General features: G+C 46.1%; 1 protein-coding gene and 1 long non-coding RNA gene across 6 annotated transcripts in view; one reads left to right on the plus strand and one right to left on the minus strand.

Annotated features, from left to right (window-relative positions):
• Positions 1-5726, minus strand: part of LOC308071084 — a 105855-nt gene extending 100129 nt beyond the window's left edge. For all 5 annotated transcript variants that reach the window (XR_013930977.1, XR_013930978.1, XR_013930979.1 and 2 more), the window contains exon 1: positions 1-5726. This exon is cut by the window's left edge. This is a non-coding gene — a long non-coding RNA (uncharacterized lncRNA).
• LOC308071079 (protein FAM83D-B-like) overlaps positions 1-12742 on the plus strand; it is a 441583-nt gene that overhangs the window by 103643 nt on the left and 325198 nt on the right. The window lies entirely within an intron of this gene.

Raw genomic sequence — 12742 nt, forward strand, 5'->3', positions numbered from 1 at the left:
TACCAGCTTTGCATTCAGCAAGTCGTTAATTCCAGGCAGGTGCAGTTCATTTTCTCTTCCCATGCTAAAGAACACGGTGGTTCCTGCTCTCAGCCACCCTGCCACAAATCCCAAACCACTGCCCTGACTTCCCTGCTGTAATGCCCAGGCTACAGCGCAGAGATAAGGCTGCAATCGGGCTCTGCAAACGCAAACCAGATGTAAAATGCAACCTCGAGGGCAAGGCAGTAAAAAATTCAGATCGGTAGCATTTTATCCCCACTTAGCGCAGGTGTAAATGGCTCCATATGGAGAGAGGCAGAGGAGACTTGAGTCCAGAGAAGGATTACTCAGCTGCTGAGGTTTATCTCCATCCCCCATAGCTTACCAGGCTCCTCTTACAGCGATTGCCTAGAGCTTGTGCTGGGTAGAATTTAGACTCCTGTTGGCTGTGCTACATATTAATAATTTAAATATATGGGACAATATATCAGGTACAGTTAAAATAGTACAATCTTGCCATACTTTTTATGGTATTTTAAAATTGATGGTCCTTGGTTTAAATACAAGAAAAATCTGAAATAAAGTTAACGCCTACCATACTTTGCTATTATATCCATTTTTAATTATCAAGAACACCAGCCCAAGTCTGCAATATTTTTAACAGGGTTTTGTGTTGTCACAAGTACCTAAATTATTGATGTGCAACACATTTTATTAAGCATAGCATTTCGTGAGAACCATGTTTTTGGGATATGATTTTACTAGAATTAAGCTGCTAAGGCAGAAGGAGGAGCCTCCAGAGCAATTCCTGAAAAGGGAGGGGAGGTGGGTGACAGCAAGATCAATTTTGCACTTCTTGGTGTTTTGGAGGACAAGGACCAAAGGACCCCAGCTCCTTTTCCATGGGAATGAGAGAAGATGGGAGGGCAGATATCAACCTGGTTCTTTCCCCTTGACGCTGAAGAGAGGTCTCCAAAAGAGCTGCAGGTGCTTCCTCTAATTGAGGAAAGGACAGAGGAAGGAATTTTCCTCCTTTAAGAGCAACCATTCCCTATAGCTATACCTGGAGCTGGTAAAACTGGATGGAGCACTACAAAACCTAAGGCATCCCCTCTCACCCTAAGCGCCTTTGGCCTCCCAGTCCTCCAGCAAGCCTGATCAGCGCCGTACCAGATTTAGACATGGGCAGCTGAGGCACACAGACACCAGCTGGGAAGCCTCAGCGATACGTGGAGCCAGAAGCAGAATCAGTGGGGGTGTCCCCAAACCACGCTAAAGGCAAGAACCACAGAAAAAGTGCTAGACCAGCTCTTGGCTCCTTCCCTCCTTCCAGTCATGTACCTACATAGAAACTTCTGGTCAAACATAACCTGGAGATCACAACAGACAGAAGAATGACGTGATGAAGGAGCAAGGCTGAAGCCAGGTAGAGTGGCTGAGGCTTAAACCCAGCTGGACAGTCCTGTCCCAGTGACAGCACATCACTGACAAAAGCCACAAGAGGCACCAGTGCCACTCTTCCACGCTGGCTTTTCCCTGTGGTAGGTTGTTTTGTTTTTTGTATTACTGAATGGACTGGCTCTGCTGGGCACAGTTATTTTTCCTACGCAACTGAAGTTTGAACGAGCTGCCCTGGGGAGCAATTTTGGACACAGCTGCAATGTTTATTATCAGTGCGGGCAGGCTTTTATTCCTTTAACAGCAATCTATCATGCCCCATTTGATTAGTTGCTGTTTTTCACTGTTTGCCCACAGAAAGGCTAGAAACCTTTCTTTTTTGTCTTAGAACTGGAGAAAACATGGCCATTCCAGCTCTCGGCACCAGGGACCCCAACAGCATCCCCGAGGTCCATCCCCTGCCAACCCACAGAGAGGCACCATGCAGAGCCCTTGGTTCGCACCGCTAACAGAGAGCTCTTTTGATTCCCTCCCTAGCAGGGATGGGTTGATTTACATAAAAGTGTTTTGATTCAGCAAGCATCCCTGGTCTCAATCCTATTTCTGTTTGTACTTTTGAGTCACTCTTGAGGAGAAAGGTTCATTCTCATTGGTGGGAAATCATTAAAACATGAGCTGCAATTAAATTTAGCCTTTCCATTCAATTCACTGCTTCATCTGTACACGCTTAAGCAAATACAGATACCTGCATCCATTCAGAGTCTGCATTTTTCCAATTTTTTAGCAGTATTAAATAATGCTGTAATACTTTTACTATTTACTAAATGATAGTTTATTTTTCACTTGTATCAAACCATATTTGAACAACTAGAACTGAATGAAAATGTACAAATCAGCATTTCAAATAGCTTCCTACCAATTACAAGTTCTTCATGTGTGCTAGGTACTAAAAATATTTTTATTAAGACATGTTTTGCATTTAAATCTGATTTATTACACAAAAGTAGTATTATATGTGGTCAATAAAATTGAACTGATTGTTTCCAGTAACTGGGGCGAAAACCTTTGAGATGTTAGAGCTAATAGATGTCATCTTCTAGCACCTGATTTTTATTCTGAGGTTGCGGAAGGAAAACCACTTTCCTGGACTGGTTTTTTATTTTGTTTTTACCATATTTGAATGAATTTTTGAGCTTTATTATTGGATAAAACTGCTATAAAAAAATAATTGTTCTTTCTCCAACTCCTGAGAACACCTGCTTTTAAAGCCAAGGCAGCCCTCTAGCAAGGCTCACTGCAGGTGTTCAGCCAGGTTACATTGATCCTTTCAGCAGTTTGACACATTGGAAAACTTCAGCAGTAAACACATTGCTTCAGCATTTTAATTTAATAGAAGTTATTTAAACATATTAAATCAAGACCCCAATATAAATGGTCAGAATTTCACACTTAATTTTCTACTTTATAAAAAAATCTGATTAAAGTCATTTATTTTTATCTGCCACATCGCCTATAAAGATTCTTTTGCAGGCAGAACATAAATCAGGGTTTCCCAGGGAACGAAAATTAATGCCCACAGCTGGACACAGTGAATGTTCATCCGCCACATCAGCTGGGGCCACACCTAGGCCTGGAGAGCTCACACGGGTGCAAAAGCTCCTGAAATTTTAACATACAAAATGTAAAGGTTTGGTCCCTCATCCTGCAGAGCGCAATGCTGCCTTGATCTCTGCATGCTTTGTTTCTCCTGCAGCCCACAGGGGTGCGAAGATGAGGGGGGGGTGGATGCTGAGGACCAGGTGTGCTTCAAAAGCTGAACAAAAGAAATCACAGCAGCTCCCAGGCACGGCAAGGAGCAAGAGCTTTGCTTTCCTCCAAAAAAACAACACTTGTTGGTACGTTATTGCAGCCTTTTCCGGAGTGGTGGAAATCAACAGACAGCCCGTTCAGACAGCAAGCCCTACTCTGCACACTGCTGCTGTTATTACACCAGCCTGTTGTGACCTTTAAGCAACAGTGTTAAATCCTGATTGCCTTTTTGCCAGATCATTGAGATCAATCAGAAAAATAATTTCCACTCACATCAAGATTTTTCAACTAAATTTTCAACAAAAAAAGCAGCCAACAAGTTTCACTGCAGGAAGATTCCTTCAGACCTTGTTCCAGAAGCTGCAGAAAGTGCCTGACTGCGCACAGTCCTGGCAATGTGACAGGTGACTGCACGAATCAATGCTGATACTGTCTTCAAAGAGAAAATTAAGCAGACAGGACAGCAAATTCATTTGGACATAAGTAATTACTTATTAGTGTCCTTCTCTGTAGCACCACCAAAGCAGAGGTGGCAGGGAGCTCGGGAAGAGCCTACAAGGCGAACAGCCACAGCGTGCCCACTCCAGGTCCAGAGCAGCCCGGGACCACTCGGACCCTCAAAGGGCCCTTATAACTTCAGTTTGTTGGTGATCCTGTCCGTGCACATCCTTCCTCACAAGTGCAATCTGCTACCTGAGATGTGGAGAGCAACAATTTCTTCTAAATGGGAAAACAGCTTATGTTGGAAAAAGCATGAAAAATATGAGATGGATAATGGAGGGGACAGCATTTGCGAGTCACGGTATGAGCAGGCAGAAGATGCCAAATACACAGAACTGGGGGAGAAGTCTCCTAGTCTGTGCTCTTTCCTGTTTTTGTGATTATATCCATAGAACACCCATGTACCCACACAGACAAAACCACACCATTCTGCAGTTTTGGCAACCCCCTGTGGTGATGCACCACTGTTAATGTCACCTAGCTTGGGGACCAATTTCGCCTAGAGAGAAAAATCAATTTGTGATGAGTTTAGTGTCCCCTCCCCTACAGCTTCTTTAGCCCCTGTACCCACACCAGCAAGAGGAAACTTTTGGGCTTTGTGCTCAGATAAGGGAAAAGCTCCAGTACCACCGACACAGCTTGCATGATGCTCTCTTCTCACCAGAGCTCAGTAGTGCTGAACTTCCTTGTGAAAAGCATGTTCCGCTGAACATTAGGGGACACTGGGGCTCTGCATTCTGGTGGTCATGCTTCAGACACATCACCTTATTGATGGTACAAAGACAATGCATCCAACCCCAGCGCCACCTCAAAGGGATGCTACATGGTGCAGGGAGGATGAGGTCACCCAAATAGATTCACACAGGTAGGAAAGAAACAACTGAAAAACAACTCAAAACACAGGGCACATCTTCAAAGCATTGACCAGGAGGCATGGAGTCATTTGGTGGGCAGCGCAGGCCAGCCCCCACATGAGGGACATCAGTTTTTCATAACCTATTAGAATCATAGACTGGCGTGGGTTGGAAGGGGCCTTAGAGATCACCTAGTTCCAAGCCCCGCCGTGGGCAGGGACAGCTGCCACCAGCCCAGGCTGCTCCAAGCCCCGTCCAGCCTGGCCTTGGGCACTGCCAGGGATGGGGCACCACAGCTGCTCTGGGCAAACTGGTCCAGCGCCTCGCTACGCTCACAGTGAGGAATTTCTTCCGGACATGTAACCTAATCTCCCCTCTTTCAGCTTAAAGCCACCCCCTTGTCCTGGCACTACAGGCCCTTGTAAAAAGCCCCTCTCCAGCTTCCTTGTCAGCCCCGCTAGGCACTGGGAGCTGCTCTAAGGTCTCCCCAGAGCCTTCCCTTCTCCGGGCTGAGCCACCCCAACTCTCTCACCCTGTCTCCACAGCAGAGGTGCCCCAGCCCTCTGAGCATCTTCGTGGCCTCCTCTGGACTCACTCCAACAGGTCCGTATCCTTCTGGTGTTGGGGGCCTCAGATGACCTTCCCCACTCTTGATATTTCTAACCTTCAAACATATGTGAAGGATTTCCCCTCCTGTTCTCCCACCAGCTGCAGCTTGGCCCTGCTGGACACAGGAGCAACTCATGGTGGGTGGAGTAGTGTCCCTGGCTGTTGTAGAGGCCAAGCTTGACTATAGAAAAGAAGTAGGAGTCCTCCTTAGGATGGGAAAAACAGAAATAATACCCCCCATGAAGAAACAAAGTGCTGTTTGGAAGTGAAGAAGTGAGCGACAACAGGAGGAATTTATCTTCAAAGATGCTGTCTTATTTTAATCCATCACACAGGGAACTCACCTCCTGCCCCCAGCCTCGGAGACCGCCTATCTTGGGCGGACAAGCCAGAAAGCATCAATAAGTGGGTGTTCCAAACTGGTTGTTTTTTCAGCTCAAGTATTTACCACTCCATTCTGCGCAGATGAGAGGCGAGATGTAAGAAGCCTCAGGATAAAGAAATGAAAACAAGGAAACCCCCAGTCCTGTTGGAAGAACAGCAGGGTTGGGGTTTTGGTTTGGGTTTTTTTGTTTGTTTGTTTGGGTTTTTTTTATGAGGATTACACTAAAGGAAGCAGCAAACTAACAATGTTTATACCAGCCTGTTAGATAGAGCAAGAGTTTCACTTAATACACATTATAATCTCTGCTCAGTCTACATCTCACAGATGCCAACACCTCACAGGCTCTAGCCGTGCTGTTTAACACTCACATCACACACACAGTTTTAGAGAGCATCGGCTGGAAGTGCCACAGCCCCTTCAGGCAGCTGGGCAATGCTGGCTCCTGGCTCCCATCGCCACCACCAGCTGATGCCACTGACGCCTGTGGCAGCCCAGCCCAGAGCAGAGCTCCAGGTCTCCATCTGCCTCCCCAAAGGCTGAGGAGGGGGTACTCCCTGCTGGGTTTTCACAAGGGAGTTCACTCAGGTTCCCATCTCTAAAGCAAAATAGTAGCTGCCAGAGAAAAGCATGGGGTTTTTTCCTGCCTTTATGGGTTTTTCCCTCCCCTTCAAAGACTAAATCATGAATTGTGGAGCACTATCTTCTGAACATGCCCACATCCACTGCCTTGGGAGCAAGGACAGCATTCCCAACTATCCCACATCGGCAGCAAAGCCATCGATGAACAGGTTCTGACCCTTCAGCAAAGGATGAGCTGCACCTGAGGTCCCACCCTGCTCCATACCATAGGAACACCCAGCGAACTCACAGCACAAGCCCCATCTATTGCAAATCTCACACAGATATCGAGACTGTTTTATACAAGTGTCACCAAATCACAATTTACAGGTTCCTCCAGATGGTGAAGGATTCATCCTGGGGACATATAGAGAAGAGTCCCCCTGCAACTGAGGCCAGTTTTTGAAGAAAACATTCATTACAAGAAGCACTAACCTTTTGGAAGTTTGGAGGATCACTTCTCACTGTTTCTAGGCAAGACAGCAAGATCTCCCTTGCATCTGAGTGCCAAATACAGGCTTTGATTGCTGCTCCCTCAAAGGACACCTGCCATTAACCAAATTCATATCTGAACCACTGCTACATTTTGATAACACCAGTACAGCAGCCCCCATGCATCCAAGCACAAGGTTTCCACATGCAGAGTCATTTCAGCAATGCTCCCCAGGGCCACGGCTCCCAGACCTGTTTCCCCACTCCCTCACACATACATGATGTGCATCAGCAGCATTTAACCCCTTTGGCAGCAAGAGACAGGTATGTTTGCCTCCCCCATATGGCCCACGTGCAAATAACCTACACACATGCCCAGGGCAGCTGCAGCAGCATTTTGGTCTCTGCTCCTGGCCCCGCTCACACAGTGATGGGAAGCGCAGTGTAAGGCAGCTCTCCTGTAGCATGGGGTAAGGAACAGACCTGGAACCTCTGTAGCACACAAAGGAAGAATTTTCAGTCACTTCAGCTTGAGATCAAAAGCAAAAGGATAATATTTACATGCTAAATTTGGGCTAAAGCCCAAACTTTGATGTTGAAGCTCCCTCCGCATGAGAGTCCTAGGCTAAAACTGGCTTCCTAACACCCCACTGTTAGGGGCAAGCCTGAAACACTTGTCCCCATCCCCTCCTGCTTCCCACACCAGCCAGAGCTCACCCCTCCCTTGGGGCTGGACACCAGCAAAGGGTGTCAGTGAGCTGGCATTTTTGTTGGTTTTGTGGGCGTTTGCTTTTTTTAAACCACAAAAACAAAGTGAGTGGCAGGGAGTAGGTGATACAGAAAAGCTTAAATCAGTAACGCCAACAAATACTTCATATCAGCCAATATGCGGAGTGACAACAGCCCTTTCACAGATGCCGATGTCTTAATTGCCAGCTGCTCTGCACCAGCAGCATTCAGACTTCTCTCAGCATGCCCAGGAGCTGGTATTTAGGCACCGAAGGAAATTTGCTGCGAGAAATCTGCAAGAAACCCAGGACCTGAAACCTTGCCAGGGTCACGACAGACACAGAAATAGCATCCATGGAAGATACAGAGCCAAAATACCAAGTCCCTGAGCACCCTGCTCAATGAAGCTTTCACCAGGCTACAGGGCATTATACAAGAAAAATATTCCTCTTATTTGCTTTATAAACAGATTGCAGTTGCGTTCATTACACAGACTGGCATCTCTATTCAGCCACAGCACATTAAACGCAAATAAAAGAGGAATAAGTTAAGTTGCAGTTAGCTGCACGGCACATTGTAAGGGAGCTTACGCTGATTAGGGACTCGCAGAAGCATTTCCCAGGAAAGGAGCCAAAGCTCCCTAACAGCCCTCGGTGCAAATTTCTAACTGCTTCTGCAAAGCTCACAGGGCTTTTCCTTCTTTCCCTTTGTTTTTGGAGCTGTGAACATAAGTCATGTGAATAATTATTTCCCACATTAGCAAACAGCCACAGAGCTGGTGTTGTCCACTGTTAGTTTTTTTCTTATTCATGGCTAATAAATTAAACAAGGAACACAATATCAGCTATTAGACTAGACCTTTACAACATGCTGAACAAAGCTGTTCTGCAACGTTTCCAGCAGCAGAGAAACATGAGTTTGAGATACAGCATCCTGAGAAGCTAGCAGAGTAACGTCCAGAGGTGTGAAGGTCCATGGTGCAGCAGACCTGAAGGAAGAGGGTACGGGATACCAATTACTCTCTGCTGCAATGGCACAAAAGTTTATAATCTGGTGATGGGGCATCCACAGCAAGTGACTGCAAACCCAGTGGTCCTCAGCTACTTTCAACAGCAAGGCAAAGAGCTGGGCAGCCTGAGGCGCTTTGCCCTTTGTAGCTGCCCATACCAGATCTCATGAAGGCTGGGAAATAATTTGGGCTGATCATGATGGAGGTAGGAGCTGGATGCCAAAGACGTTCTTAACATGACCGCTATGGAGACCCTCGCTATCTGTGCGGGAGGGCATCTTCCCCTCCACGAGGCCCACCGGGCAGTGCCAGCTCCCACCAGCCAACAGATAACGCCCTCAGCTGCCTGAACATTTCCAGTTCAGCACTATTTGAAAACAGAACAGAAAAAGAGACTTACACATGCATCTGCATCTTCCCTCTGTAGTCTGTGCTCACTCTGTCCTGCGGTTATTTTTAATTATAATTCACTCCAAAAATAATTTCCAAGACATTTATCTGCTGCTCACTGCCATGATTACCCAGCCTGTGCTTTGTTGTAGAGCAGCAACAGCAGCTGGCCCTGGAGCAGATCAGCACTGCTCTGCCCGGCTCAGTCTGTGGGGCCAGATAGCCACCACCCCCACACTGGTCAGAATCCTTCTAAATACAATTCTTCAAAGGAAATTTTGGCTTTGCAACAAATCTCACTGCAGCACAGAGGCAGTAAGAGGATCCAGCAACAGAGGCAAAGGGCACACATTATTCCTTGTTATTTCATTTGTAGTTCAAGGATATGCATGTTTGTCAGAAGCCTTTCCCTCCTGCCCTCTCCTCCTTCCAGCTCTTATCACCAGCCTATAACTCCTCACCCTGATGCAAAGCTGATCTGTGCAGGGAAACCATCCAGCGTGGAGCATCTTTGGTTCACATCCGTGGTTCACAGCCACATTGGCAGATGGTACCTCCCCACACACCAAGGAAGACCCCACACTTCACCACCACCCCTCTCCTCCACATCCCCAAACCTCCCATGGTTTACCAGCAAGGCAGCAGCCCAGGAAGGGCCCTGCTCAGCCGCTGCACAGGAGCGGGGTGGCTGGGAGCCCCCCTCACCTCCCACAGTGGATCAGCTCGCTCCAACAACGGAGAGAGAACACAGATAAAAATTTTAAAGTGTCAGGATTTTTAGATTCTGGAGCACGCTCCACTTTTTTACTTTAGCTTCCCAGCTCTAAGAGAATAAAAATACTACGGTGCTTGATAATTATTTTTTTATCTTAATTTTCCAGATTAATATAGAATCAGGGAGATTTGCTTTCAAATGCTAATTTTATTTTTTTTAGAAGCACGATCCTCTGAGCTGACTGTCTCTGACTCTTTGAAGGCTTTGTTTTAAAATTAAACTTCCCTTCATATAGATTTCAATAGCTACAATATTTCCATGGCTTAGGTGAGCCAACAGCAAAGATGACCCCAAAGATCAGAAGCAAACTGAGCTGGGCTTTTCTTTGTGCACCCAGAGGTAAGAAACAGCCTGGAACTAAGCTTGCGGAATGGAAGGCAGGACAGTGTCTGGCAGTGTTAGAAAATACAAATGCACCAGGGAGGGCATCTCCTGCATAACTCATCTGCCTTCCGGCATCAGCTCAGCAAGAACAACTGCACGTAGCTGGAGCCAACAGTGAAGTCAGCACACCACAGCAGCCAAAAAAAAAAAAAAAAAATAGCAAGCTGGTGCAAAAAGAAAGGATTCAAGGAGTCTTGGGTATCCCAGATTATTTTTCTATTTTACCCACCTAGAAAGGAATAACTTGGAAGGGTGACCACGGTCCTCTCTACACGACAGCACCCTCAGCACCCAATTCACACATCCAACAACTTCTTTGGTTTAAACCTCCCCTCAGACTGCTTAAACCCTTGCAGAGACACCTTTTGGTACCATGGTACCACCTGCTCTATCCAAAGAGAGAAGGTGGAAAACTGAAATTGCACAAACTGCTACAGACACAGAGTGGCCCATGAATGGGAGCAGGGTCCTGGCTGCAGGAGCTGGTCTCAGCTGTTTGGATTGCTGCAGATCATCTGTGCAACCTTCACCAAATCATTTAATTTTTCTTCACCCCCATACACTGTCTGTAAAGTGCATGTAATTACACTTTCCTACCTACTGTGGATTTTGTGAGCATGAAGACACAACCAGTGAGGAAATCACATATTCAAGCACTGAGAAATGATCTTAGAGCCACTCTGCTAAATAGCTTCCAAAGAGCCAAGCTGTGCTGAGACCTCTCACCAGCAAAAGAGTGGGTCCAGCAATGATCAAACCCAGCTCGCAGAAAGAGATGCTGTTCCCTGCAATTAAAAAAATACCGATAACAGTTTTCAGTGGGCTACCAAAAAAGCTCCGGAGCATTTAGAGGAATTTTAATGTTGCTTATGCAAAGACACACAAATGGTTTAAAGAGCAAGCTCTATAAAGCCGTCACACCAACACTTCTCTCCTTTTCTTGGCAAGTCATTGGAAAGGCTTGTCTCTTTGCTTGCCCTTTGCACATCCACTCCACAAACAGCCTACTGTATAGTAAAGCGCAGGCAGTCTTTTTTTGATATGTTTTCAGCCAGTGGACAACCAGAAAAAACAAGAATCTGTTTTACCTGTGCTTTTAATAATGCTCAGCAATTACAAGGACCTGGCCAGCAGTGCTGAGAAATCCCACATTACCTTTCTTTCACTCTAGGAATTGACGGCACACAGAGCCTCTTCCTCGCAAGGCCTCTCTGCAGGTCTGACACCAAGCAGGCTGCAGCACAAGGCTGTCCCATCAGTAGGCTCAGGAAGCCGGTGGCCTCCATCTCCGTTTGCAGTGGGAAAAGCACCAGAGAGGTGTTTCGGGGCTAGCACACCATTGCACACGCCCTCCTGCTGCCAGGCAGAGGAAGGGGAAGGCATTTGCTGCCCGTGCATGTCCCACAGGTAAAGGCAAGTGTGGATCCCAGCGCTGCATACACCAGCACCACATTGCCGGAATGAGAAAGAAGAAAGAATTTATATTTTAAAAGAAATAAGTTTGCTGCTATTGGTTCTGTAGAAGTCCATTGTACAGAGCCCTTAATTACGAGTATGGGACCATCACAAGACGATTTTTTTTTTCCTGCCTCCCAGTGGAGCTTTACAGCGAAGGCACATTTCTGTACAGAATCCAGTGCATTTCAGTGACACTTGCCCCATTACATGAAACACCACACATACGTGCACCCCCCCCCTCGCTTTATACAACCCTGCATAGAGCCCAAAGCCAGCACGACAGCCAACGCAGAGATCAAGGATCATTCCTAATGGTGACAGCGTAATAGAATTCATTTAATATTCTCCTTTGATTCAAAATAATAATATTGTCAACTAAATAAAAGTCAAGCATTCATTTGTATGTAAAACAGTTGGTTATATCAGGCCTATTTCTGTCTGCTCTGCCTTCCAGCTACAAAGATTCATGACTGAACACCCAAGGGACCTTTATATATCTATCCAAATTCATGCATTTTTTTTCATTAACCTGTGTGCTGGCATCTTGTACAACATGGCATGAAACAATATAGATTTTTTTTATATATATATTCAGGCAGAGGAACAAAAAGTTCCTGCCAATAACAGCAATAATGAACTCTGAGCTGGTCTGTCATACATACAGATTTGTACTCGTATGTACACACATGTGTATACAAATGTATGCACACAGACACGTTATGGACACATCGATGTCTATACACCCACACAGAGGGGGCTTCTTGTCCTCCCTCTGCCTGTTCTTCTCCATCTCCCATTTCAATTCTTTCCAGCCTTCCCACCTTCTTGCAATGCCAGACTTGCGCTTCTTTCAGTATCTCCCTGGTAACAGGACAGAAACAGCTGCAATAAATTACTCAGTGTGCTTTTCCCATTAAATATATTTTTAAAAGTGAAAGTTTGAAAGACAGAAGTGTATTTGTATAGAGTAAGAACAGCCGCCTTTATAACCCCGGGAAAATTACTGCTGGATGAAAGAGGTGGAGATCTGGAGGGTATGGAACAAAGCCCAGCTGCTGTTAGGACTAACAATAACAAAAACTTTTTTAGCTTGGCCACTTGTTTGTTTTTCTAGATCTCATCAATTAAGGCTGACCATACTACTTGCATTGTTTATGTTTCTAGCCTAGCACAGCTGTGCCACTAGAGACTTCACACCTGAAATCCTTGGCAATGAGCTATGCCCCGAGGATGGGAACAGGTCCCAGTCCCATATCATATTTGAGGATCCCAGGCACTGCTTGAGCAGAGCTTCACTAGTGCTTCTTGGAGAGGAGGAAGGGAAATTAAGAAAAGAGTCATCCATCTCTGGGTGACAGGGGACAGCAGCAGGGCATGTTCTCAGGGCATATTGGGGAAAACCCCCAGGC

The sequence above is a fragment of the Falco punctatus genome (genome assembly GCF_963210335.1).
Source record: "Falco punctatus genome assembly, chromosome: 10".
Taxonomy (NCBI): Eukaryota; Metazoa; Chordata; class Aves; order Falconiformes; family Falconidae; genus Falco; species Falco punctatus.